Source organism: Spermophilus citellus, assembly GCF_964194105.1.
Source record: "Spermophilus citellus genome assembly, chromosome: 1".
Lineage (NCBI taxonomy): Eukaryota > Metazoa > Chordata > Mammalia > Rodentia > Sciuridae > Spermophilus > Spermophilus citellus.
In genome coordinates, this window is record NC_138182.1 from 5,899,026 (window position 1) to 5,921,785 (window position 22,760).

General features: G+C 46.0%; 1 pseudogene across 1 annotated transcript in view; it reads left to right on the forward strand.

The window, feature by feature from the left end:
• Nucleotides 1-1,167: 1,167 nt before the first annotated feature.
• Nucleotides 1,168-22,760, forward strand: part of LOC308652573 — a 111,832-nt pseudogene continuing 90,239 nt past the window's right edge. Inside the window, exon 1 of the transcript in view lies at nt 1,168-1,319. The product of the transcript in view is annotated as an uncharacterized misc_RNA (transcript). The remainder of the gene's footprint in view (nt 1,320-22,760) is intronic.

A 22,760-nucleotide genomic window follows, 5' to 3' on the forward strand; every position in this document is an offset into this window, starting at 1 on the left:
ATTAGATTGAAGTGGGTTATGAACCCCCAATTGTTTATGATTTGGATGCTAAGTACACAGGGATAGGTGGGCAAGAAGAGGGTAAGGAGGTGAGAGTCTGCTTCTCAACCTTTGTGTGGTCTTATGCATCAGTGGGCATGGCCACATGGTGCAGCCACATCCACGTGGACGGGACAGACACGTCATGGGAAGGAACAGGGAAGGGCAAGGAGGACCCTCAGGAAATGCTGGGGACACGAGTCCCAGGAGAGTGGTGACGTGAGCTGGGCCATGCAGCACAGGAGAGCAAAGCAGAGGAGGACTGCACTGGTATTTTTGTTCCTGGAAGCCAGAGAAACTGACTTTTCCAGTGAAAATATTTTCCTGGGAAATAGGAAAGGGGATGCTTTTAGCATAATGCACCAGCCCCTTCTCCTCACCAGCTGATCCAAGGCAGAAGTGCTTTCCAGTTCCTTCAGCATGATTCATAAGATCAGAAATAGTGTGTAGGAGCAGCAGGGACAAGCAGAAGAGCCCCCCTTGTGCTTGCATCTCAGAGCTTTCCTTTCTGAGGCTGCTAAGCATCTAAAACATAAACAGCGCTCAGTCGGGTGAGCATGGGGAAGGTGTGTTAGTCTGTTTTTATTTTTATTTTGGTGATGGGAAAGATTCTTTTTGGACCTGTTCAGGAGTAATTCTCAAGGTATGACTTAAAACACACTTTTCAAATTAGAACTTACCTTTCTTCCAGAACATTCCTCCTTGTTTTGCCTAATAACTGGCTCTGATCTTGTCATTGTTCCCTATATAGGAGTAAAAACAAAGTCTTATCAACTCATTAAGCAAATGAAAACTTTTTTTTTTTTTTTGATACCAGGGATTGAAACCAGGGGCACTCAACCAGTGAGCCACATCCCCAATCCTCTGCTCCTGCTTTTCAAAAAATTTTTATTTTGAAATAGGGTCTCACTAAGTTGCTCACTAATTTGCTGAGTCTGGCCTAAACTTGTGATCCTCCTGCCTCAGCCTCCCCAGCTGCTAGCATTACCACCACACCCAACTAGAAACTTATTTTCTCTGTGTTCAGTTTCCAGAGTGAAAGGAAATCTGTACTTGTTCATAGAATCCGGGGCTCTCATCTTCACTGAGGGCAATCAGCTTGAGAGCTCGCTTCAGCCTTCACACAGGATGTTGCTCTCAGAGTTGTTGTCTTTCAACTTTGAATTCTTCAGTGTGTTGGCCAGTCGAGGAGCTGAGTGCCAGGCCATAACTGTGGTCCGCATCGGAGCCCCTCAGATCAACCCCTCCCCGGTCCAGCAGCAGCTCCTTATCACTCCCAGGTGCGAATCCAGGTACCAATCAGTGGCCTCTCTCTGCCACTGACACGGAGTCCCCATGCATCCCGGGGAGCAGTCATGAGAGGTGACGGAGGGTTCTGAGAGCTCTGGTCATGCCACAAAGGAGGGATGCACTTCTGCGGTGAAGATCAGAAACTGTTATCCAGGTGATTTCTGGCAAAGAATCCATGCTCAGCCCAACCCCGGCCACTGTCCTGCCTGGGCTTCAGTCTTCCTTGCAGGCAAATTCCAATGAAGGAGTTGATGCCTTTCCTGCCCTGGCAAGGACAGACCTCGGTGCCTAGATCAGACTTCCCAGGCACCTGTGAATACTGCCCTGTGAAACAGTCGGGGAAGCCATTTCTGTCAAAGAAATCTTAAGGAGAACCAGCATCCTCCATTGCAGGCTCGTAAAATGTGGCGAGGTGGCTTCCTGGTTGGCTGTGGTTCTTCTCGGAAGTGTCAGGTGGTGTCTCCAGGCAATGAAGAAAAGGAAAAATCAAGAAAAATTAGGTAAAAGTTGTTATGATAATGTTTTTTAAACAATTCGCCAGCACATTTTGGTGAAACATATATCTCAGACATCAAAGGTATCAAGGTGACTGTCAGAAAGAAACAGGGAAGGCGCAGGAAACCCTATCTGTGATTGCAACACAGCATGACGACCTTCCACCTTCTGTGGAAGTCAGGTCTGAACTTCTCCTGAGACATTCCTGCCACATTCCACCTGTCCCCTGAGGCAGGAGTTGCAGGGACGGCTGGCCTGGGCTGAGCTCCCACCCCACCTGTCTCCCAGGCGCTTCTCTGATTTGTTTTGTTCCTCGCCTGTGTTAACTGCGGTCTCTTTTTCACATATCTGGCTGTGTTGCCCTGTCTGAGGCAGCTGATGGCAGCTCCCGGGCCAACTGGCAGAGCTTGGCAGAGCAACCTGGTAATTGAAAGGCGCCCCGTCACCCAAGGCCCTCCGCTGCCTCCTCGGAATGGTTGGTGCTTCTGACAATGTTATCAGCCAAGGCTGCAGGCCCAGATTGGCAAACTGGGGACACGCAGACTCCCGTCTTCACTTTGGCAAGGGAGGCCTGGCATTTGTGGCAGTGCCAGCAGGTTGGCATGTGCCTGAGGCTACTGAAAATCTGGCATTTTCACGAACAATCCAACTCTGATAGCTTCCCTGGTCAAGGAGAGCACTTTGATTGCAAACTCTCTCCCCCCGCTGGATCGTGGACTGGAGCTGCGAGCTTGTCTACTTAGATAACTTAGGGAAAAGTTAAAAGAAGTTCTCCCGGCATTATTTGTCAGCTTCAACTCCTCTTTGACTTCTGAAAGAGCAGCTTTCAGGGGCCCCTCAAAGGCAAGGAGGGACGCAGCCTCCCCCACCGAGGGGAGATGCCCGCCCAGCACAAGGCAGGTCAGGGGGCGACTGCAGATAATGGAATTTCAAAGCACGGTCAAGGAGCTGTCAGGCCCAGACTCGCTGAGAGGGGAGTGAGCCGTGGTCCCAACAAGTTGATGTCCCGGAGTAATGAAATGATGAGTCTGTTTCACACAATGGGCCTGTCAAGTACAATAGTGTGGCCGCTGTAGAGGGACCTGGGAAAGCTCTCTTTAGTGGCCTTCAAGGTATCAATTTTCAGGTGCTAAGTGGTAATTAAGGCGAGCGGGTTATAGTAGCATTCATGAAATTAGATCATGTCAAGGACAGCAGAAGGGTCAGGATCAGTGTTCATTCCCATGTAGGGAGCACTCCAGCCCGCCCGTGGTCACCGTGCAGAGAATACTGTTAGGCCGAGAGGGGACACATTCTTTATTTAATCAAAATTCTCCATTGAGAGAAAGGTCTGGTTCATTTATCTTTAATACTTAGAGAAATAGTTCATTGTTATAACAAATTTTCCTCATTAATCTTTTTTAGTGTTTAATAGCAGAAGTTCCCCCCCCCCCAAATGGACCGGTGTGCTTCTTTTATTTAAGAAGATGGGAGGGGAGGGGAGGGGAGGGGGGATAGTAGGGGATAGGAAAGGCAGCAGAATACAACAGTCACTAATATGGCATTATGTAAAAAAGTGAATATGTAACAGATGTGACTCTGCAATCTGTATTTGGGGTGAAAATGGGAGTTCAAAACACAATTTGAGTCAAATGTATGAAAGATTATATATCATGAGTTATGTAATGCTTTAAATAATCAATAAAAAAAATTTAAAAAAAAAGAACTAGGTCATATAACTTGGCAATAGTGCCACCCTCTTCCTGTGGGTTTTTTGTTTGTTTGTTTGTTTTGTTTTGTTTTGTTTTCTATGAAGTGCAGAGCTCTCAGAAGCCCAGTTGAAATGACAGTGACCACAACATTACTTTTCTTTTTTTTGGGGGGGGGGTACAATTATTCCTATCTCCTTCATTAGTTGATTCTTCTTTGTTTCAATCACTTTATCATAACTGTACGTTTTCTGAAGATTTATTTCAGAAAATAATTGGAAATAGGCACCCTAAACCAATAAATTCAGTAACCAAATAGTAATCAACTGCTAGAAATGAGACTTTGGCCACACAGTGAGCTGTGCCAGGTTTTGCTTGTGATGCCCTTGCTCTGAGGCTGTACCCATGAGGGCAGGTCCCAGGGGCCAAGGGACAAAGATGGGTGCTCATGGGAAGGTTGTTTGTCTAATGAAGAGCTCTGGAAGGGCGATGACAGCCAGGGGCCTGCAGGGACCTGAGGTCACTGTCGGAGGGAAGGTGGCCCATGCATCAAACTGGAATGACAAGGAAAGGTATAAACAGAGATTAGACCAGGAGAGCAGTCGTAAAGGGACCTGAAGAAATGCAGTGAGCGTCCAGGGGCAGGGTGGGTGACATCTGACAGTGGGGAATACATCTCCCATTTAGGCCTCCAGTGGATGTTTCTTTTATGTGAACCATATTTTGTGTCTTGTGGCTGGTGGGGTGGGGGGAGAGTTTTTTAAAGGAGCCAACCTAAGCAGCTAACACCTGCATAGTGTCCTCATGATGACTCATCAGAGGACAGGCCCCTGGTGCTGACTAGGGGATCTATGACTAGGGGCAGGAGTGGCCGCTCGCACATTTGCCATGTGAGGAGGGCTGCGTGGACCCAGCAACATGCTCTCTATCCACTAGGCCCACTGCTTAACCCAGCCCACTGCGCCCTGTGGGAAGGGGATGCTAAGAAGTGTGAATTTTCATATGAAGGTTCCAACTCACTCCATGTGGCCTCCAATCTATGAAAATGTGCAGACCAAGAAAAATCCAAAACATATATATGTATGTATAAAAATAAAAACATGTCTGTGGACTATATGTGGGCTCTGAGCCACACATTTGTGAATTCTAAATGACAGAGACATGTTTTGAGTCTGAGAACAGACTCAAGCTCCACGTCTGTTCTCTGCCACTTTCTGATGGCCGGATCTTGGACAGGGCAACAGGAGCCCCAGTCGCCCAGGCCACGTCCCTCGGTCCAGTGCTGCTGATCTGCCTCTCGTGGTCCTTAGCTGGAGCGCTAGCGCTTTCCACATGCCTGTATCCAGTGTCCCACGTGTGTCTTAAGGTCTGGGAAGACAGGTGCTATGCATTACATTTTCTTGAGTCTCGCTTTCGTACAGCACCATAACCAGCAATTATGAAAGCCTCCCAAGTATTTATTGCTTCATGGATACCTGATTAAATTTCCAGAGCGCTGAGCTATTCATTCGCATATTCTTTGTTGTTTATCTTCTCCCACTTCCAGTACCAGACACGTAATTCCGAACAAATGGTCTATGTAATTTTTCCATGTTTCCAATTTCTCATGTTCTAATTAGGTTATTTTCTTAAATAACTCCAAGATGTACATTCGGATCCTTTTTATTTATCTATTTATTTTATTTTTAAAGGACTTCCAGTTCTTTATTTTGCCAAGTACCACACTAAAGGAAGTAACCAAAAATACCTTCATGATTACTACTTGCTGTTTCTGTTATTTTATAAATAAAAGATCTTTTAAAACTAAAAATTAAAAATAAGAATGACTTAGTGTTAGGAAAGGAATTCTGTTTTTAAAACCATACAATTGAAGTTTTATACCTACAGATACCAACCTTCAGGAGCATCTGTCCCTTCCCACACATCAAAACACACGTATATGGAGTTTCCAGAATTAATACCTAGAGCGATATTGACTCAAGATTGGGGACCCACGTGTTTAAAAAGTTCCTCAGGTATTCTGATCCTTTCTTAAGTGAAAAAAAAAAATGAAATGCTAAGTGACAAAACCTGTCCTAATTTTTATTAAAATGTTGGACACAATAAGGTATGTGTGACACGTAAAGATGAAAGAACTCTGAAATGTCTCCCCAGAACTGAAATCTCAGATTTTAACATGAAGAATTTTAAGAAGGAAAGTTTTTCAGGTATGAAGCTTATTTCTTAGTTTTCTCCTAACTTGGGAGGTTAGATTTTTTTCCTGCTTTCATCTGTTATGACAGATCATGAGGAATCATAGGCATTCTGCATTTTTTTTATAAAAAAGCAAAGCATTGATGAAATATGATGTCTCAGTCTTGCCCTCCAACACAACCTGCAGAGCCCCCAGCTGTTTACCTGCTCACCCACTGCTCTCACTCAGTTTCATCATGGTCATTGCTCATACTGCATCTCCTCTTCCTGAAAGTGTCTGTGTCAGTCAGCATGAGCAGAGTCATGCTGCAACAACAAATGGCCAGGCTACTGAGGTGCATTCCAGTGCCAGAAGCTCTTACTCCATTCTCGCTTTCTGTCCCTCCTGTTTTGACTGAATTTCTGCTCCCTGTTGCCTTCACGGAGACCTGCACTGAAATGTGCTTTTTCTGGAAAATTGCAGCACAGAGGTAATCAACACACATAGTGAGCCCAGAATGGCTCTTAAAACATTTGTTTAGAAGTGACACATCACCCCAGATGTGGTGGTTCATGCCTGTAATTCCAGCAACTCAGGAGGCTGAGGCCGGAGGATCACAAGTTCAAGGACAGCCTGGGCAACTTTGCAAGACCCTGTCTCATAATAAATAAAATAATAAAATAAAAAGGTCTGGGGATATGGCCCAATGGTAGAGCACTACTGGGTTCAACCTCCAACAGTACTAAAGAAAAAGAAAAAAAAAGACACATCATATTCTATTCCTATCTCATTGGCAAAAGTACACAGGACAGAGGACTCAAATCTTCCTCCATGACTATTACTGCAAGAGGCCCCTTGGAGAGGGTCATCAGAATATTTGACCAATGGAAATGGAATGAATGACAACTCCTGTGCTTTGTGAGCCTCTTTCTCATTCTGATCTGTCATTCATAAAATTCCTGACCTAAATTGTCAGGCAACCAAAAAGGTTTGGTGAACTGAATGGCCAATTCTTTTTGTTAGGAATCTCTAAAAACATGGGTTTTGCAGGAATTATAGATTGGTTCAATATATTCAGGAAGCAAATTGCCTCCTGTTGTTACATTCCAGATCTATAGTTCTACTTAGAGGCATAGATCCTGGTCAAATGTATGTTGGTCTGCAGTAGGAAGAAGCAGAGGCCCTCACGGCAGCAGGATATCATGGAGTAAAATGAATGTTCTGCAATTTAAGTGAGGGAACTAGAGGCACATTCACACTACGAAGCTGAAATAAGATCAATGTGTGTCACCAGGAACAGATATCAAAACAATATCAAAACCCAAATAGAAAGATGCAAAGCTATACAGTGCAGTACAACACAATTTATAGGAACAACTTTAAAAGCAGCAGTGTGTGTGTGTGTGTGTGTGTGTGTGTGCGCGCGCGCGCGCGCGCGCACATGTGCCTGCATGTGTGTGTAATGTGGTCCAGCCATATTACATTGAATTCCCAGAATGATTGTCTCTGAGCTCTAGAAAATTTCACTGGAGACAGAAAAGGAAAGGGACAGCTCGTTTTATCAAAGATGCTTCATATGGTTTCTTAAAAAAATTAAAACCCACCAGATATTGGCATATGTTCATTCTAGGTAGTAGTTTTACAGTTGTTACTTTGTTACTTTCTGGATTTCTCCATAGTTTTTCCAACACAAAGCATTATATTTGCAGATAATCCACATGTTCTTATAAGAGAGTTTCTCCTATGTGTTGCCTCTTCCAGCTCAGATTTTCTCAAAGTAGACAGCCGTGTTCATCTATGTCAGCGAGGTCACTATGTCAGTTCATCTGTGTCATCAGCGAGGTCACTGCTAGTCCCTGTCCAGGAGATGCCTCCTGCTTCCTTCCCACTGCCTGAAACTTCGGCTTCCACCTGGTCAGGCCTGCTGAGCACTCAGTGACCTCCTCTGCTCAGTACCTGCCAGTGGTACTTCCATCTCCAGTGGCATGAAGTTTATCCCTGAATCCAAGGCTACCTCTGGGGACTGAGGTGACATACACCAAGAGTTGTCAGATGTATTTATCTGTGGCCTGAGTGAAGAAATGATTTCATGCTCCTTTAACCCACCACACTTCCCAATGTGTAAGCTATACCACTTTTCCTACCTTCCTGCCAAGCGCATGGTCCAGGAGGATTCTGGGACTCAGGCTCAGAAAGCAGCCCCTCCCTGGACAAATAAGTCTTCCTCATTGCTTTTGAAGGTAGGTTAAGGGATACAGGAGTATAAAAACTGAGGCTTATATGCCCCTCACTACTTTAATAGAAATCAACGTTCCCCGTGTGTTGGGGTTGGTTAATAACGCTCCGTCTTTGATAAATCTCCCTGCTCCTAGCTCTGCACCCCCGGATGAATGTGTCCCATGATGCTCCACTCTCCTTAGCCTAATAAATGCCTCTTAGCAGCACATCAACCCATTAAAGTCAGCTTCTCAAACTTTTGGCTTTGTCATTACTATTGAAACCCCACAGGTAGTAACTTAAGCCTCACAGCAAGACTCCAGAGGGGGGAAAATACCAAAAAGAAGCTTCCTCCACATGTTGTCTAGCTATGGGGAGAAACAGGGTTAGAAATGTGAGCTCTTGGCAAATTCCAGATCATTTTTCCCCGTCTTCCCCTTTCCAATCAACCACAAAACCTGTCTGCAGCAGCCAAACTTTCACTCCACACAGGCTGCATCTTTGACAATCAGAAAACACCCCTGGAAGTCATCAGGACTGTGCTCTCACTGAATGCCACTTTGGGGTCATTCCTGCCATGGAGCCCCCAGCACCAAGTACCACAGAGAGCTCATGACTCCAGCCAGGTCTCTCGAGGACTTCAGCTTTCTCTAACTTCCCAAAGCAGGTCCAGGGATCTGTCCACCTCCAATTCAAGAAGGCAAAACGTCACCTGACCAGTTTTACACCATCAGCAACAAAAAGCCAAGTGAGACAAGCATACCAGGCTTCATTCTGCGTTCTCTCCCTAGCCAGCCTCCCAACTGGTGGTTCTCTCTCCCTGGCTCCCACATTCCACAAACACAGGACGGTTCTCCTTCCTGAAGACGAACCCACCCCTCACCTCAGGCACCCTCACCTCTTATGAAACTGACTCTTGAGCTGCCCTCCACCCCGCTGGTAACCATGGTGATTTCATTAAACTCACACCTGTCCACGGGCCCGTTCTCCTAGGGTCCCCACCGATCAGAGCTGGAGCTTGCGGTTGAAATGTCATGAAAATCCCCACAGCTTTCCTCTGTCTTAAGGCCTCACCTTTTCCAGGGTCTCCACAAACCTTCTGCACTAGGCCGAGTTACCTGGGTTTTTGTTTGTTTTTTCTTTTGGCTTCCTATAAGTGCACTCTAGCTCTCTGTTCTTCAGACTACAGCTCCCCATTTCTCTCCTCCATGTTGAAGTCTGGCGGTTGGCGCCCCTTCTTCCCTGTCTTCAATTCTCAGCACCTCCTCGTAGGGCTGCTGCCGGCTCCTTGAAACAGTGCTCCCCAGGTTCAGGAAATCCTACGTTCCTGGTTTCCTTTCTACTTCAATCTTTTTTTTTTTTTTTTTTTTGTCTTTCTCTCTTTTTTCTTTTCCAGTGCTGGGAATGGAACCCAGAGCCTCATGCATTTGAAGGGAGGGCTCGGCCACTGAGCCCAGCACCCGCCCACACTGCCATCTCCATTACTTCCCAGTCTCGTCTGCTGGCTCGTGATTCTTGGCTCAACCACTGAATGAAGGGAGTGTCCCATGATTTGATCATAAATTTTATCCTATTTTATACTCCTCATTTCCTCCCTGATTTAGAGAGAGAGGAAGAGACCATGTGTCTGCAGCCAATACCTCCCTGAGCTAGCCCCTCACTGCTGCACCCGCCTGTGCTCCTGAGCTTGGCGTCACTGTGACCAAAGTGCCTGATAAGAACAACTTAGAGTAGGAAAAGTTTATTTGGGTTCATGTTTCAGAGGTTCAGCCCATGGTCAGCCAACGCCATGGCTCTGGGTCTGAGGTGAGCAGGGCATCATGGTGGAAAGGCCTGGGGAGGAAAGTGGCTCAGCTCACGGCAGGAAGCTTAGCCAGGAAGCAGAGAAAGCTCCCTGGGATGTGTCAGCGACAAAGTGAAACCTCAAGGGAAAACCTCAGGGATCTACTTTCTTCAGTCACATCCTGCCTTTTGCCTACAGCTACCACCCAGTTCAGTAGTTCTTCCAAATGATCAATCCATCAAATGGATTAATCCACTGATGGGGTTACAGCTATCATTGTCTAATCATTTCTCCTCTCAGCATTCCTGTGCTGTCTCACCCATGAGCTTTCGGCGGACACTCGTATCCAAACCATAACGTCACCTGTTTGGCTTCTTTATGGACGTGATGGTTTGTCTTCGCTGTCTATGTGGCTGGGCTACAGGGCCTCGTTATCTAAGGAAATGAACTGCATGCTCAATTTTATCAGCAAGTTCTAGAGTCTACCCCCATAAATTAAACCCAAGCCCCACCCACTTCTCTTTACCTCTGCTATTCCTCTGGTCCATGAGAACCACCTCCTGTCAGGCTCTCGGGAGGGACTCTCCTACAGTCCTGCACCCCAACAACTTATCCTAACTCAGTGGCTCAATGGGACAGAGAAGATACTTTGACTCCTTCATTGAGATCTTCTAATAGCCTCTCATATATTTAGAAAAGATAAACCCCAAATTCTTACCTCCAAAGCCTCCACTGCTGTCTGTCTGACCAGCTTGAGGTCTTCACCTCCTTTCTCTCTTCCCTCCTTCTGCTCCAGCCACGGCCCCTGACTAGGGCCCAGTATATTCCCAGCACAGGGCTGTGTCTGGCTTTGGCCTCAGCCTAGAACACTCCTTCTCAAAATCTTGAATTGGCTGCTTCCCTCTTGCCCTTCAAGCCCATTCCAGGTACCACAGGTTATGGTTTGGATCTCAACCCCAATGTCCCTGTGGTCACTGAAGGCTGGGTCCCCGGCTGGTGGTGCTGTTGGGAGGTGGGCCTAGTTGAAGGATGTAGGTCACTAGGGCTTGTCCGTGGAGGGTGTATATCACCACAACCTCACCCCATCTCTGTTTCCTGGCTGCCATAAGCTGACAGCTCTCTTCACCCCCCAAATCCTCCATGATGCTCTGCCTTACCTCAGGCCCACAGTGATGGAGCCAGATGCCCATGGACTGATCCTCTGAAACCATGAGCCAAAATAAGTCTTTCTTCCTTTAGGTTGTTTTTCTCAGGCACTTTTTCCCACAGGGATGAAAAGCTAGCAGGATCTCTGTGGAAAGGCCTCTGTCCCTGGCCCTGCTGGCCAGTTCCTCCAGTACCCACCCCCTGCCTATGTTGAGATGGCTGTGAGATGTGCCTGTGGTCATGGGATGCCGTGGAGGTCTGGGGGAGCCCAGGGTGGTGGCCACATGCTACTCTTCCCACCCCTCCCCTCTGCCTCAAGCTTTGGCAGAGTGTCCTCTAGCTGTCAACCCCCTCTGACCCATGAACGAGTTAAACTTGGGGAGGACCATGGTACCATTGTTCTTTCACATATGGTTCAGCCTGCTCTCTCCCACAGCCATGAAAACATAAAAACAAAACAAAATTTTAAAAACCTACTGCTATTTACGGTGAGTTCCTCCAGAGGCAATAAGCTATTTCAATTTTGAGAGAGCTACCTGTTGCTGACCCCCGGCCCAGCCTAGCCTGACCACATCCTGTGTGCATGGATCCCATACATGCCTTCAGCCAGCACGGGGTTCTTGACATCCACTTATCAACCAAGCACCCCAGAGCAGCACAGCAGTCTGGAACATGGGAATCTGGCCTGGGTCAGCGTTCCTCACCCATGCCAACTCGACCCGAGCACACAAACAGCCAGCGAGAGTCCTCCCCGAGACCCCGATCAGGCCCCCACTAGGATGTACTCAGTCTTTTATTTTCTCAGACCTCCTTAGAATCCTGCAAAGTTTCATTTGTATTTTTTTTAAAGGGACAGAGAACATTTTCTTCCTTAATTTGGCTATAAATTAGGGCTGAAGAGCCAACTGACATCCAAGGAACTTTCCCTTCAGTGAACTGCTAGAGGGCCAGCCAGGGTGTGGCGAAGGCAGCACTGTGAGGAGCATGTTGACCTTGGGTGAGCAGAGGCGATAGGTGAGCTCCTAGACTCCATGGGCTCCTTCTCCTATCTGTTTTTCTACTCCTGGGTAATATGCATCTAATGCCATGAGCCATGGATAGGTTTAGAAGGGAAGGCTGTGTAGCGACATGGACCCTCACCTGTTGGGTCCCTGAAGCCACACCTATGCACATGAACTAGCCCCTGAACCCTGGGCTGCATTCAGTGGGGAGGGGATTGGAGCATCATGCTGCTTGGATGCTAGGGTGCTAGAGGACTGTGAGGGCATCAAGAGCAACCTCCACTGCAAGAGGTGGGTGGCCAACCATGTGGCATGGCTTTCAGAAGCTCAGGTTCCACCCCAAAGCCCTCTCCTGCTTCCTGCTGCAGAAACTGTCATTCCGCCACAGGGTTTCACACCATTGGGCTAAACTCCTCATTTTCCAAAATTCTAATATGAATGAATTTCAGGTTGTTTCCTCTACAAGATGTGGACAAAGTTAGGGAATTGAAAGTGCACACAGGAAATACAATTTGTGGACTTTAATAAAGTCAGGAGGTGGAGAGTAGTTACCTCTTCTCATGATTTGTAGCAAACTTGTTCAGAACCAGCCCTTCTGGAGTAGATCCTCATCAGGGAGTTTATCTGCTTGTCTTCGTTGTATTTGTTGCTACTGCTGACACCATCCAGGTTGTTGTCACTGTTGTTCAGGAATTGTTCTGAAACAGGAATTCTTTTGAAGGACAGGCACTTCCAATGAGGGAAGCCAGTGTGAGGGGTGCAGCTGTGTCCTCCTGTAAGACAGGCCCACAGCTTGGCCTCTGGTTCAGCGCAGGCAGCTGTATTTGAAAGGAGAGTCTTTGTAGATGTCACCATGTCAAGGTGGGGTTTTTAAGGACAGTGTGAATCTAAAGTGACTGGTGTCCCTTGTTCAAAGAGCAAAACGCCAGGTGAAGGCAGGGTCACAGGGAGGATACCAGGTGACAGCAGAGGTGGCAATTGAAGAGACACACCCAGAAGTCCAGGAATACCTTGGAGGGGTTGAGGAGACACCCTGCTCATGTTTGCTTTCTTCACAGACGTGAAATAATAGCTAGGCAGTTGAGGCGGAATGGGAAGAATGAAGTAAGAAGTTACCTTGGTTTCCATTCATTCATTCAGCAAATGCACTCAGTGGGCAAACTTATGCCAGACACTGTGGACATCATTCTCCCTCTCTGCTTGACTCTCTTCTGGGAGCGCAGGCAGCTGGGGATAGAGCTAGTGTGAAAGGTAAAGGAAGGAACTTGGGCATGTGAGGTGTGGATGGCTGAAATCCTTCCACAGGGGGAGACAGCAAGATAAGCCCACCACCAAGGACGGTGTGGTCAGCAGGAACAGCGGGACTCAGAAAATCCAGTATTTCAAGACATGCAGCTTTAAGAAAGAACTTTCTGGAAACATTCAGAAAAAAAAGACAGGAGGAAAAACAAACTTCTAGCTGTTCCAACTCAGACAGTTATTTGTATTAATGTCCTTTGAAAAACAGAAAGATGGGTTAAAATGTTTGCACACACAGGTTTTAAGTTATATAATGGACATAATATGTTAAAAAGTTTTGAAAATCTTTATTGTTTAGAGTAGTTTTAGACTCACTGTCAAGCTGATGGGGAGGCACAGAGATTGGCCGTCCTTTCTGCCCCACCTGTGCACAGCCTCTGCAGAGTCAACTGGCCCCACTGCAGTGCATGACCTGTAGGACACAGGAATGTGCCCAGGGGCATGGTGCACATTCAGCTTCCCCGTGTGGTGTGGAGCGGGTTTTGACAATGTGTAAAGATGTATGTGCATCATTACAGTAACGCAGAGGGGTTTCACTGCCCAAAGAACCTGCTGCCTCTGAGGATCCCCAAGCCCTGGCACCACTGATCTTTTCATTGCATCTATGGTTTTGCCTTCTGAAACATATATTCAGACTTTACATAAGGTAGCAGGGGAAGCAGTGCCAATCCCCAGAGCAAAGGGGAATTTTTCAACATTTGGTGTAATACTGAATAACGATATTTCTCTGCTCTACTCATAATAAGTCTTTTTTTTTTTTTTTGTAAGAAAAGACAACAGGGCTGGGGATGTGGCTCAAGTGGTAGCACGCTTGCCTGGCATGCATGCTGCCCAGGTTGGATCCTCAGCACCACATACAAAAAAACAAAGATGTTGTGTCCACCGAGAACTAAAAAATAAATATTAAAATTCTCTCTCTCTCTCTCCCTCTCTCGCTCTCTCTTTAAAAAAAAAAAAAAAGACAATGGAAATGTAACTGATGTGACACAGCAATCTGTATACGGGGTAAAAATGGGAGTTCATAACCCACTTGAATCAATCTGTGAAATATGGTATATTAAGAACTATGTAATGTTTTGAACAACCAACAATAAAATAAAAAAAAACAAAAAAAAAAGAAAAGACAACAACTTAAAAACAGCATGTGAGAAACAGAGTGTAACTAATTTGTAAATGTGCATGTGTGTTTATGGGGCCAATAAGTATGTTTTCTTTCTAATTGTTTAGTGCAAACTCATTTAGAAAGATCAAAGAAATGTTAAGCTTTCTACAACATCTGAATATCTAGCTTCAAACTCTTGGGAGTTGATTCAAGATATCTGTACATGTGGTTCCTTTAGATTCCTCATGTAATATTAGTTAACCTGATTGTTTCCTGGGTTTCTGCTCCATATTTATTTTCAGATACCTACACAGATATTCTTGCTTCCGTAAATGCATTATGAAAATTAAATTTAAAATTTGCATACCATAGTAGTCTCATCTACCAAAAAAATGTGAAGGAAATGTAAATCCGTGAAAGAAATGCTGACATTAATGAAGTCAAAATAAAATCTTTCTTGTTAATGGTGGCTAAGCATGACCACCTTCATAGTAATATTTTTTAAATGGATAAATACCACTAGAAAATAATTATTTTGAATTTCTTTTCCTAATTTAAGTGTTTAAAAAAATGGTATCTTCAGTTCTAACATTTGCATTCCCTTTCTTGGGAGAAAGTTTACTGTATCACATAGACTTAATAAGATGCAGTTGTGTTACTAGCTATATCCTAAAAATTAGCTATGAAGTGGCATGGAAATGAGTGTTATTTGTAGATGGAATGTGCTTAAAACCCAAGCTGTAACTGAACACTTGTTTTGAAGATTTATGCACTTTTTGCAGTTCTAAGCACTTCATGACCCTGATCTCCAAACTCTGGACATGAATTCTATGATGACTTTTATGGAGAAATGAAGCAGGTTAAGGGTTTTGCAGATTGTGTTAAGTGTTGGGATCAGGCTATGAGGCTTTATTTTTGCACTGTTGCTTCAAAACATTATCCACATGGTGTTTCTTCGAGTTTCTGCTCAAAATGTGTACACAGTATACCTACAACTTCTGAATATGAGCCATTTGTCACGGACATATTGTAGCTCCAAAAAGCTAAATATCATGTTTTTATGCTAGAGGACTCATCTTACTAAAAACTGCTCCTACATTCCTTAATTGTTATATTTTCCCATCTCCTATTAATGTGTTTAATGGAACATTATCAAATTAGAATGTTATCATAGGGTTTGGCTAAAAAAATAAGTAAAATAATAAACATCCAAGCATTTAGTCATAAGGATATTTTCCAGCTTTTCAGCTGATAAAACAAGTAAACCTGGAAAGTAGATTAAGAAAATAATCAAAAGGGTAAAAATAACAATACGCAGATGAGAAGAATTAAACATTCCTGGGCCATTACAGACTTTGATTTTAACAACTACCCAGCTTGAAAGAAAAATTGTAAGCTGATGAAGGATGTGAATTGCTATTTCATCGTGGCCAAGTTCAGCTCTGTAGTCTGTTGCAACAAAATTATTACACCTTGAAAAACAAGCCTGTCATTTTCCAGGGTAAACTAGCACTTCAGTGTAGCCTCGCTCAGTATGTCTAACAGGGAGGCCCAGGTGCCTGGGGCGAGACGGTTTAATTATTCTTTAATTATCCCGAGTTCAGAACTTTGGTAAACCACCACTTCCTAAGCGACTCTGAAAAAATACTAATGACCATTGAAATGATTATACTCTACAAAATGCTTTTACACTTGGAAGGAATTTTATAGCCTTCTATTATTTCCCAGCAGCCCTACGGTGTTGAGAGAAACTTCCACTTCTGTGGCAATTTTGAGAACTTCAAGTGCAAAGAATTCACTCTGGGCTCTGATCCTGAGTTGGGAGCTTCATGGTTGAAGAGATGGAGACACGGGGCCTGAATCCCAGGGAGACACACAGGGTGGGTCCAGAGGGTGCTGCCGGGCTCCTGGGAAGGATCTGTCACATCCCAGCATGTTGAGTGGCCCAGAGGCCCCTGGGACCTCCTACCCCACAGGGCACCCTGAAGGCAGCCGAGGTGTAGTGGCTGACAGTCTGCATGGAGGTGACAAAGCCAACAGTGCATCACACACCCATAGGAACAGGGCAGGGCGCAGCAGCATTGTTGGACAAGACCCTTCCTGTCGGTTCCAATTTTTATGCTGACTCGTTCCTCCAAAATCATCACCGTAAGTAGCTTCAGAGACTCTTATACTGACACCCAGGAATGCAGATGAGCCTCAGCTTCCCTTCTGGCTTTGGCAAACAGAACCTCAAACCCTGGAGGATTTGGGAGGAGAAATTTGCTTTTCTTCAAGCTTTCTGTGTAGCTGCTATAGTCTGCATGCTGGGGTCGCCCCCAAATTCATATGCAATTCTCACCCTCAGTGTGATGGCTTTTCCAAGGTGATTTCCATGGGCAGAGTCCTCAGCAGGGGAAGAGTGCTCCTGTGAAAGCGGCCAGGCAGAACCCCCGGCCTCCACGACAGGACAGTTACCCATGAGCAGAACCTGTCTGTGCCTAGTCTTGGACATCCATCCTCCAGAACTGTGAGAAATAAATGTCTGCTCTTTGTAATCCACCCAGACTCTGTGTTCTGTTCTACCAGACAGTACACTATGGGTTGGAGAAAGGTTCACCAGTCCATGCCAGCACCCCAGACAGGTGGGCCACTGTGACCCCATCTGGCCAGTCCCTGGAGAGAGCATCTTCGCTTCCTTTGGTGTCCTGCCCACGTGGGTGTGAATACACGAGTAACCCAGCGCTTCAACGCTTCCCTGTGCAGAGTTACAAACCGGCTTGAAAACAACTACCTGCTGTCTCCCTCCAGGATGTCTGGCCAACTTCACTGACACTCCTCCAACCTCTAACCGACCTTCACAGAGAGCTGACTATGTAAAGCATTTTTCTAGGTCATGTGGGGACCGAGTGGATTGAAAGGAAGGATCCTGCCCTTAAGAAATTTCTGTATTGATCAGGAGAAGTGGGTGTCCATAAAATCCACAAGAAGCAAAAAAGATGAATACGAAGTGTTGATCAGAAGGTCGTGACCCACACAGAAATGGACCAGGGAGTGATGTGTAGCTGGGCCCTTCCCAGCTCCATGGAGTTCGTCACGTGCTTCTTGGCAGCTCCTTGCTCCAGCAGTGGACAATAGTCTTATTTGCAGAAATCTCATAAAGAAAAATTTTACAAAGACAAAGAAGGCTAATATGGGCTTTGGTTCAAGGGAGAGGCATGAAAAAGTGTAATTTCCCTTCCTCTTTCCTCATTTGCCCTTCCAAAGCCAGAGGGAAGACCTGCTCATGGCATACCCGGATGGTGGTAGGAAAGACACTCGCATTCTCCTTGGCTGTCTCGAGGACCCTTCATGCTCAGTGCATCCCAAACAGTCCACACTCACGGTGCATGAGACGAGTGAACGGTGAGGTGTTCCTCCTACGACTCAGAGACCACAGCTGCCCTGCCCGTCTCCCTGGGCTTCCCCATATGTAGCTCATCTCCAATTCCTATTGAGCTCAGCTTCTGGAAAACTTGCCCGTATTTCCTTCTCTCCCCCCATGGCCACTGCTGTGGTCCGTGCTGTCATCCTCTCTTGCCTGGGTCACCCTGATAGACCTCCAGCTCACCTCGCGGTAGGCCATTTCCTCTGCTTCTGCATGTCGTGGGCACAGAGCTGTCCGCTCACTCTCCTGCTCACCCACTCCGTGGTCTCCCGTCACTCCTCAGAATGCCCGGCCAGGCTCTCGGTCTCCTGCCTGCTTCCCGGGCCTCATCTTCCTCCCTTCCCTTTGCTCGTCATGCCTGGGCATTCTCCATCTCAGGCACCTTGTAACGTGCTTCTCCTGCAAACCCTGTCCCTCAGCCCAGACCGCCTGCCTAACTCGACTTCATCCTTCCTTGCTAGGTTGATTGACATGTTTCCAGGAAAACATCTTCACTCTTCCTAGACCAGATCGAGACTTCCTTTTCCGTGTATTCAATATAAATATTGTTCATTGCAATTCTCGTGTTTACAGAGTGAAAAGTTGATTTAAAAAAGTGTGTGTGTGTGTGTGTGTGGGGGGGAGATGCTATGGGAGCAAAGAGAAGAAAAAGCCCAATATTTTAGGTAAATAAAAGGGAAAATATCCCAAAGAAGGTTGATTTGAGCTTCGGATGAGGTCAAAGATGACGTGGAGGGAGGCAGGGGGAAGGGAAGGAATCCAGGCAGCCCTCTGTAGCAGGAGTATAGAAGCCAGAACTAAGGACCAGCCGTCTTCAAATGCCTCTGTTGTTCCTCACAACTGGAGCCGACAGCAGGCGGGTCAGGCTGAACCCCTTGCCAGGAACTTTGGGCTGGTGATTCTCATATATGCTGGATCCCAGAAGTCCTGCTGTGTTTTGGGAAACTATGTAAAGTATCCCTATATTAAGCTTCAAACAAATATATAATTTAGTGGTAAAGCAGATGCCATTTGTATTTTTAAAATCCTGAGAAAGACAAGTGTTAGCATGTTCTCGAGGCTTAAGCACTGTTTATCCTAGAAATGCCTGCACCCGGGTTCTTCTCCCTGGATGGGGAAGGACAGTGCCACCTTGTTAGCAGGGAGCCTTCAACTTGGCTGGCCCCAGGTGCCTCAGTGAGAGGCCGGCTCCAGGCTGACCCCGGGCCAGCAGCTGCAGGGGGAAGAGTTCCTCCTCAGTCTGTGGCTCAGAACCTTCTCTGTGACTCAGGTCTGGTCGCTGAGTGGCTTTCAAAGCCCTCTGACGTCCAGGGAAGCAGCCCCCTCTCCCTGTGACAGCTGCATTGCTTACTGAGGGGTGTTGCTCTCGCACCCGGAGGAGGGTGCCCAGGAAGGCCCACTGTCAAGTGCCCTTTCCAGTGTGGAAACATCTCATGCCTGAGATGGAGAAAAAAAGAAAAAAGAAAGAAAAGCCTGAGTGACCTCAGCCATTCTCAAAGGACCAGAGAGAGTCACATTGCTTAGGAGTGGGGGGCGACAAATGTGTTTTTTACTTTATTGGGTTTTTTTCTCCTGATTATAAAAGAAGCACATGCCCATTATAAAAAATTAATACAATTCAGAAATCTCTAACATGAAAAAGTGAAATTTTCTCGTACCTTTCTCCACAGAGAAACCCACTATTAACAGGCTTTTTTTCCCTCAAATTATAGACTGTTACTAACCCATAAATATAATAATCTCTTAACTAAAATGGAATCCTTCAATTGTTTCCCCCACCCCCCTTTTTCTTAATGAAATATTTGGACAACTTTACACATCCCCAAGCAAGTCTTGTTAAGTTCTTTTAGAAACATTGTCTTGTCTAAGTACTTGGAATTTTATTTGATTTTCAAAAATGCAGTAAATCAGTAACTGGCGGGTGTGTGTGTGTGTGTGTGTGTGTGTGTGTGTGTGTGTGTATAGAATACACATTGTATAATTTATCTTTCAATTTTTTTTGCATTAACTCAGTGGTAAGGATTGTTTTAAAAATGAAAAATCATTTAATGTTCTATGTAACAAGATGACCCCAAATAGAAGAGGTGATAAACAAGTTTATGTTTATTTTCCAAGGAAAAGCCACTTTTAAAAATTTATTCTGATTTGTTATACATGCTGGCAGAATGCAATTCATGTCATATTACACATATAGGGCACAATCTTTCAAGACACTGATTGTACACAGAGTATTTTCAAACCATTCTTGACTTATACATGTACTTAGGGTAATGATGAACAAATATATGTTTATTTTCCAAGGAAAAGCCACTTTTTGATGATAAATGATCCTAATACTTCATAGGTTTGTTCTTGTTCCTGCAGTTGCCTCCTAAAATTAAAACAAATAGGTAAATGAGTTTGCCGGTCCTGGGGTATCTTAGGAGACCTCACTGTGTTGGCATCCTGGAGGCATCCTGAAGGGCAGGCCAGGGCAGGGCTGCGTGGTACCTGCCCAGCTGGACACAGCGTCTGTGGTGTTAATAAAGTACTTCGGGGAAGGTTGTGGAGCACAAAGTGAGGAACAGAGGACAGTGCTGGAAGATGTCACTTCTGAGGAGCAGTAAGCCTTTCTGAATGGCATACAGCCTGCACGAGATGTTCTTTTATGGGGACTTTAATAGGGCAGCGTTTTGGTGAAACAAAAGCTAAGCCACAAGACAACAATAATGATCAGACTGCCCGCTCATTGGGGCTGTCACAAAAAGAACACAACTGGGCGTCTCACGAACACCAGAAGCTTCTTTCTCATGGCTCTAGAAGTTGAAAACCCTAGATAAGGTACCGGCAGATTTGTTGTCTAGCAAGGACTCCCTGTTAGTTTCCAGCACCTTCTCATTGTGTCTTCTTGTGGTGGAAGGGATGAGGGGACTCATGGGGAGTCCTTTTATAAAGGCACTCGTCTTGTACACAGCCCAGTAGCACCAGGGCAGTGGTGCAGGTTGTTGATAGGGCAAAGAAAATACCTGGGACAGCATGGGAGACTCATGGTTTATTGGGAGAGCTTCCAAGCGATCAGTGGCTGCTCCAAGATGTGCTCAGGGTAATGGGCCAGTCTCAGGGAGCACCAGTCTCTCACAGTGCTTTGCTTAGTTTGCCTGGGTGCCAGTGTCCCAAGGAGCAACTGTCCTGGTGTACGTGCAAGAAAGTAGCTTTCTACAGATAGCACTCACCTGACCTAGTTCCCAGGGTGCACAAGAGCAAACCATTGTCCCTCAAGATACTGTGTATCTGACTTTCCCACCCAGGCCTGCTCTCAGTGTCCTTTAACTTGGCTAGGTTTTGGGGACAGAAAGAGGGCACACAGGGACATGGTGTTTGACTGTCCCTCTATGCTTTAGGGCTGGTACAGCACTAACTACATTCCTGAAGGCTACCCCCTCATTACTGTCACCTCCCAAAGACTCCATGTCCAATACCATCATGGCAGGGACTAGGATTCAATATGTGTCCAGGGGGGTGGGTGCATAAGCCTTTCGTGTACAGCACTAGCAAAAGACCAAATCACAAATTTGTACGTTGTGCTGAATGAAGCAGAGAGAAAGAATCTGGAATGCAGGGGTGAAGATGTGCGGACTGAGGTCTGGCCTCTATCTCTTTACTAGAGGTCCCCAAAAGCCAGAGGCCCCTGTCCCTTACACCTAAGTACACACCTTCCCTCTTCCTGCCGCCTCTTTCTGTCCACTCAGCTGAGATTTCCATGGTCAGTCTTTCCAACAGCCCCAGGAAGAGCTCTTCCCTCCTGGGTCTGGGTTTCTGCCTTTTCACAGTGAGACTCGGCTCCTCCTGCAGATGACAAGCTGCTCAGAGAGCACGGCGTCTGCCCACAGTCTTCCCAAGCTGTGCAGCCAAGCCCTGGGGACGGAGGGGCTGCACAGAGGATTCTTGTTCAGGGCAAGAATGACCATGGTGGATAGTGCAGGGGAGGTGTTTCCCTCCTCATCCAAAATGAGGGTGAGGATGCCCATCTTTACTGCCTCTTGAACTTCACAAAGTCCATTCAATTCTTTGGACCAAATAAATAAATAAGATACTAACATGGAACACGTTTCATCTCGACCATGCAATCAAGTGGGGCCAATGTCTCCCTGTTTCCTTATCAGGTGCTCTGCAGCTTCTCAACAGTTTTAAGATCTTCTTTCATGGCTTGCTGTCAACATCCGCTTTTTAGGGACTCTAATGCCCTAAAACTGCCTCCTCATTACCTGTTACCTCCCAACATTGGCATTGGAGTGCCAAGTTGAGGCCCAGAACTACTTTGGTGAGGGTATGTGGATGTCTTTCTCTGCCATTGCTATTTTGATGTGTATTTGGTGTGGTATCAGGTTTATACTTCTGCATTAAATTGTATCTTGAATGCAAATTCTGTGTCTTTTCGTCTGTTCCAAGCGTTGGCCAGCACATACAATGCGCTCTCCCTGGAACTGCACGTTCTGCCGGTCTTCCATGCTACTTAGAACATAGCAAGTCAACAGGATGGTGTTTTACATGGGGAGGAGGTTGGGCACAGCAGAGTCAGAGCCAAACATCTGCAGTTCAGCCCGTGAAGAGGTGATTTACTTTGTACTTCTGTTGATAACAAGAGTTGGTGCCCTGAGTGCCAATGTCGAGGCCTAGAACTGCCCTGGTGAGGACGTGCTGGATGTCTTTCTCTGTCATTGCTCCTGCTTTACTGCATCATGGATGTTAAGCCTTGTCCTGAGGTGCCTGGGAGGCTGGGGTTGAAGGTCACAGAAGCGGAGAAGACATAAGAGGCGGCCTGTGCAGTGGTTAAATGAGAGGAGAGACCTGCAGGAAGAGTGCGGCCCGAATCCAGTTCCAAGGATGTCAGCATTGCCTGCCTGTTTTTTCTTGGGCAAACTCACTATACTTTCTCCAGTGTAAAATGGACACAATTCTTCCTATCTCACATAATTGGTGTGTTAGAAGATTTATGTTGGTGTGACCAAAACAACTGACAGAAATAATTAAGAGGAGGGAAAGTTTATTTTGGCTCAGAGTTGCAGAGGTTCAGTCCATGGTCAGCCAACTCCATCGCTCTGGGTCTGAGATGAGGCAGAATATCATGGAGGAAGGACAGGG